Here is a 5,686-nt window from a genome sequence, read left to right on the forward strand (position 1 = left end):
GAAAGGTATTCTTTAAGAAGAGGAAGAAAAAGAAAAAGGTAAAGATAAAAATTATGAACAACAAATACAACAAGTGAATCTAAAAACCAAGTGAATTAAAAATATGATGTACAGAATAAACTGGAGAATATAATAGAATCAGGGGCATAGAAAGGGAGTGGACTGAGAATTCTCAGGGGGAAAGGGGTGTGGAAGGTGCGGGAAGAGACTGGACAAAAATTGTACACCAATGGATGAGGACAGTGGGGGGAGGTAAGGGAAGAGGGTGGGATGGGAACCAGGTTGTGGGGAGTTTTGGGGGAAAAAAGAGGAACAACTGTAATAATCTGAACAATTTAATACAATAACAAGATGTATTAAATTAAAAAAAAAGAATAGAAAGGCCCATACAACACGATCACGTAACCCTCACTGGTACCAACAGCACAGCTGCGACTCCAAGAGCTGCTCAAAGTTACACCCCCCCAGGAGACCAGAGAGCCAGGGAGAAGGCAGGCTTGCTCCCAGAAAGGCAGTGGCTAGACCTGCAATTAATAATGAGCCCCCAAATAAAAGGGGAAACACACACCCCTGACTTTCCTCTCTGCGACCCTCCCTGGCCCCAGAGGCCCACGGAGCCTCGGACGCAGTGCAGTGCTGGGAGCCCAGCTCTCTGAGCTCTCAGCAGCCTGTTGGCTCCACATGTTCTCTTGAGAAACTCAGTGCCCAGGACATGCTCTGTGCAGCTCCATTAGGTGTGTTTTAGAAACGCAATTACAAAAGAAAGACACACTTTTTTCCTTTTCATATCAGGAGCATTGTTGATATGCCAGCCGGGCCTCTGGAGGAACATACATGCAGGCCCTCCAGCCTCAAGCCCTGCCCAGAGACCAGCCGCGCCCCAGCAGCGCCGCCCGCTGCCCCATGCATATGCTCAGGAACTCAAACACTTCCATCGCGTCATCTAGCACTTGCACCTCTTTTTTGTGCGGCAAAGACTCAACATGCAAGGCAGGCCTACAAAGGAGCTCCTCAGCGGGCAGGGCAGTGGGGAGGTGACGCCTCCATCCCTTTAGTGCCCATTAGGGACTTCTGAGGCATCTGGGGTACCCCAGAGCACAGTTTGTCAACCACTGATCTGGCCCAATGCCCGCACTGTGCATGCCTAACCACCTTCAGGAAGTGAAGAACATAGTCTCACACAAATAGAAACACAATATGGCAAGGATTCCTCTCCCCTGTCCCTGGGTGAGCCAGCAGGGAGGGAAAGATGATGGGAGACAGGGCAACACAGGAAGGGAGAGAGTGCTGGACCACAGCCGTGAAGCTAGACCTGGGGATGGCGAATATCTGCAGATCAGTACAGGTGTGTTCATGGGTATTGCGTACACTGGACAGAGGCATTTTCATGACTACTGCACCAAACCATGTGCAAGTTGTCTTCCACAAATTAGCATGACATTTTCCAGAGTCTGGGCCCGAATCAGTAGTAAATCGTAAATCAAACACTGTTCCTCTGAACGGGTGAGCTGGCCGCTCTGGAAGGGAGGGCAGTGAGCAGTCTCCAGCAGGGGCCCTGGTCTTCCTGCCTTGTTGTGACATGCAAGCAGCAGAGACGGCGGATGGGTAAATGCATACAGCTGTTTGCCAACAGAACTTCAATGCCCAAAGCAGGCGGCAGCCTGGACCTAAAGAATGATAACCCTGGGAGGGCCTGTTGGCTGTGCCTTGCTAAAGCATTCAGAAGACATGTAGTCATTCTTTTGTCTTATGTCCAAGTTTCTGACTCAACTGCTTACATGTGTGTGGAAACCAGAGAGGAAAAGCAACTTGCCTAAGGGATACAGCCCAAGGGCCTTCCCGCCGAGTATCCCATCTCCTGGCTCTTTAGAAGCAAAGCAGTGCCCATCGGAGAGATGGACAAATAGGGATTATGGCTGAGAGACACGGAGGCTGCTACAGACCCAGGTGTTCTTCTTAAAGGGTCCGTGTACAAATTTACACCATCCACTTCTTCTGAGCTCCAGCGCCAGGGGACCCAGACACATACAGGGAGGAACTGGATTGTCTGGCTTTGGGGCAAGAACTCAGGGCAGCTTTCTCCCAGATGGGGGTGCTCGCAGAAGTCATTGTTCCTGTGCTGGGACCTCCCCTATTGTAAGGCCGACTGGCAGCCATATCTGAGTCTCCATCAGCCTGGAGCACTTGGTTTGCTCTGCCCTGGGGATTCTCTGAGACCCCGCCCCAACCAAATTGTAGCCCCACCCAAGCTGTTTGCAGTGGCTTTTCCATATGAATGGCTTTTCCTTGCTCAGGTTTCAGACTTTGCTAAAATCTCTCAAACAAGCTGCAGCTGGCATCAGTGTGCCTCATACCTATCAATAAAAGGCTCAAGACCCAACAGTAGTACAGCCTGCCTTGCTTCAGAGCTGGGCCTTGGCTGGGCACTTCCAAGCCCAATACAAATAGTTCCTGCTGGGTGGCCTTAGGCAGTGGATGACTTTGCACCTCCTGGGAGGCCCTAGAGTCAGTGTACCCAGTGGACAGCTTCAGACCATAGAAGATTGCAACTCTACACAGCCACAAATGACACACCCAAGAGGCAGACTCAGTGAGCACCAAAGCCCCACTGAAGCAAGCCCTGCTCCACAGGGGTTTTTCCTGCATAGCAATTCTCCCACTGTAGTCCCAGCTTGCCCTCACAGCTAATTGGCTTGGAGGTCGATTCCTGCCAGAGAGGCCAACAGAAATAAAGGCTCAACTACACCAAGTGTATACACACAGCCCACACAGGGGCACACCTAGAAGGCCCAGCTCAGGTGACTAGAAAGGCAGAGCCACTGGGCCCTGAAGGACACCTACTCCACAAGGCCACTCTACCAATTCCAGAAGGCATGGCAGCTCTACCTAATACATAGAAGGAGATGAGAGAGAGCAAGATGTTGAAAACCTATTTGAAGAAATAATGACAGAAAACTTCCCCTACCTGGTGAAAGAAATAGACTTACAAGTTCAGGAAGCACAGAGAGTCCCAAACAAGAGGAACCCAAAGAGGACCACACCAAGACACATCATAATTAAAGGGTTAAAGACAAAGAGATAATTTTAAAAGCAGCAAAAGAGGAGCACCCATACGACTGTCAGCTGATTTCTCAATAGAAATTTTGCAGACCAGAAGGGAGAGGCAAGAAATATTCAAAGTCATGAAAAATAAGGAACTACAACCAAGATTACTCTACCCAGCAAAGCTCTCATTTAGAATTGAAGGTCAGATAAAGAGCTTCACAAACAAGAAAAAGCTAAAGGAGTTCATCACATCAAACCAGTATTACATGAAATGTTGAATGGCCTTCAAGAAGAAGCTAAAGGAGTTCATCACATCAAACCAGTATTACATGAAATGTTGAATGGCCTTCAAGAAGCTAAAGGAGTTCATCACATCAAACCAGTATTACATGAAATGTTGAATGGCCTTCAAGAAGCTAAAGGAGTTCATCACATCAAACCAGTATTACATGAAATGTTGAATGGCCTTGAAGAAGAAGAAGAAGAAGAAGAAGAAGAAGAAGAAGAAGAAGAAGAAGAAGAAGAAGAAGAAGAAGGGAGGAGGAGGAGGAGGAGGAGGAGGAGGAGGAGGAGGAGGAGGAGAAGAAGGAGAAGGAGAAGGAGAAGGAGAAGGAGAAGGAGAAGGAGGAGGAGGAGGAGGAGGAGGAGGAGGAGGAGGAGGAGAAGGAGAAGGATATGAATAATAAAATGGCAATAAATACATATCTATCAACAATTGAATCTAAAAATCAAAATAAACAAGAAATCTAACGAACAAAATACACTGATGAATAAAATAGAATCAGAGGCATGGAAACATGGAGCAGACTAACAAATCTCAGAGGGAAGGGGTGGGAGGGCGGGAAGAGATTAACCGAAGATCTTACTTATGGCCACAGACAGTAATTGTGGTGGAGGCCTGGGGCTGGGTGGGAACTGGGTGGAGGTGGGCAATGGGTGGTAAAAGGGGGGACATCTGTAGTACTCTCAACAATAAAGTTTTTGGTTTTTTGTGGGTTTTTTTTTTTAAGGAAGCAGGCAATTCATGGCAGATGAAAAAGAGCCAAAGTGGTAAACCGATGCATGCTGGGACCTCTTGCACCCAACAAGCAATGGCAGAGGAGAGCTGGACAGCAGGTGCTGAGGTGACGCCCTTCCCTTAAGCAGGCTTACCTATCTGAATTCCTTTAGGAGCTGCGAGCAGGTCAAGGCTTTTCCTGAGTCTTTTGTTTCCAAACAATAACTAGCTTCAAATAAACAATGTCTCACAAGGCGCATTTTGAGGTGGCAAACTCTGGTCCCCTCATTAGCACCTAGCACGTGCCAGGTGCTTTCACACATAAGCTAATTTTCTTACTGTGCATAGAGTTACTGATCGAAACGAAGACAGCAGGGGAGGCAGACATTGCTGAGCCTGATGGAGTGGGAGCAGGAGCCTGTTTGCTTCACTAGGGAGCTGCAGCATCACACACTCCCCACCTCCCAGGACCCACAGGTCTATGCCCCCAGATCCCCGGGAGAAGGCATAGAACAAGGGGGCGTGGACACATGCACATCTGAGTCAAAATGGTGCGGGAAGTGTTTGACTGTAGGGGCCTGTCAGTCTAACCAGGAAAGGAGACCATTGGCTAGGGGGTGGGCCCAATGCAAGCCGGAGAAACTTGGGAAGATGACTGGTTGTTTTGAAAAAGCTCCTGGTTAAAACCCCAGGGGAACAAAGAGCTCTCTCTCTCTCTCTCTCTCTCTCTCTCTCTCTCCCCCACTGGCCCCATTGGGGCCTTCTCTCTTAGTCGGGCACATGCAACCACATGGGCCTAGCAGCAACAGGGCCTGCAGACTCTGTGGGCCCCGAAGGACTAAAATGTAACATGAAGCAAAACCTGGACACTGGCCTTTGCCTTGACCTCGGTGAGAACGAGGGTGGACTTTGTCCATGGCGGGTGCGTGGAGATGCAACAATGGGAAGCAGGAGGAAATTCCTTGGATTTCGCATCACAAGTAACCCTTGCCACAACCTCCTGTGTAAGGATTCCTGAAATGCTTTCCTCACAATCCCATGGAAGTCTGATTCCCATCAACAATTTAACCCTTGCCACTGTGAGACACACGCTGTGAGAAACCTGTCCACACTCAGATAGTGGACTCAGAGACATGAAGTGCAGCAAAAGTGAAACGTTTAATGGCCGTCTTGCAAGATCAGGTGTCTGGTGGGCAGGCACACCTGGGGCAGTTACAACAGCAATTTATCCCTAGTGCGTGAGTCCCTCCCCCGGTTCCTCATTGGCTGAGCACTATGGGGTGTGCACTCTTCCGGATGTCACCTCAGTTTCCTATTGGGCTATTTAAAAAGCGGGCTGTGGGCTTTTTGGGTGTCTCCACCCCCTTTGTCTCTGTGGCGGGAGGCCTTCCTGGGGTGTGCCTTCTGACAGTATACAGTCTTTACCCACTTCCTCACGTCATCCAGATCCATCCTCCCCTGCTGGAGGGCTCTTTCTAGCATCCTGTTTGCCTGGGGGCTCTCCAGGTGCATGAGCTGTCATGTCCACAGGCCGCCAGGCAGCAATTTTCCATTCCGGGTGAAATGCCTTGCCTTGAAGATGGACCACCTCTGGCTGTATTTCTAACACCACCTTCCTGAATTCAGAATCCCAGGCACAAGCCA

This window comes from Eptesicus fuscus, chromosome 18 (genome assembly GCF_027574615.1).
Source record: "Eptesicus fuscus isolate TK198812 chromosome 18, DD_ASM_mEF_20220401, whole genome shotgun sequence".
NCBI classification, from domain to species: Eukaryota; Metazoa; Chordata; class Mammalia; order Chiroptera; family Vespertilionidae; genus Eptesicus; species Eptesicus fuscus.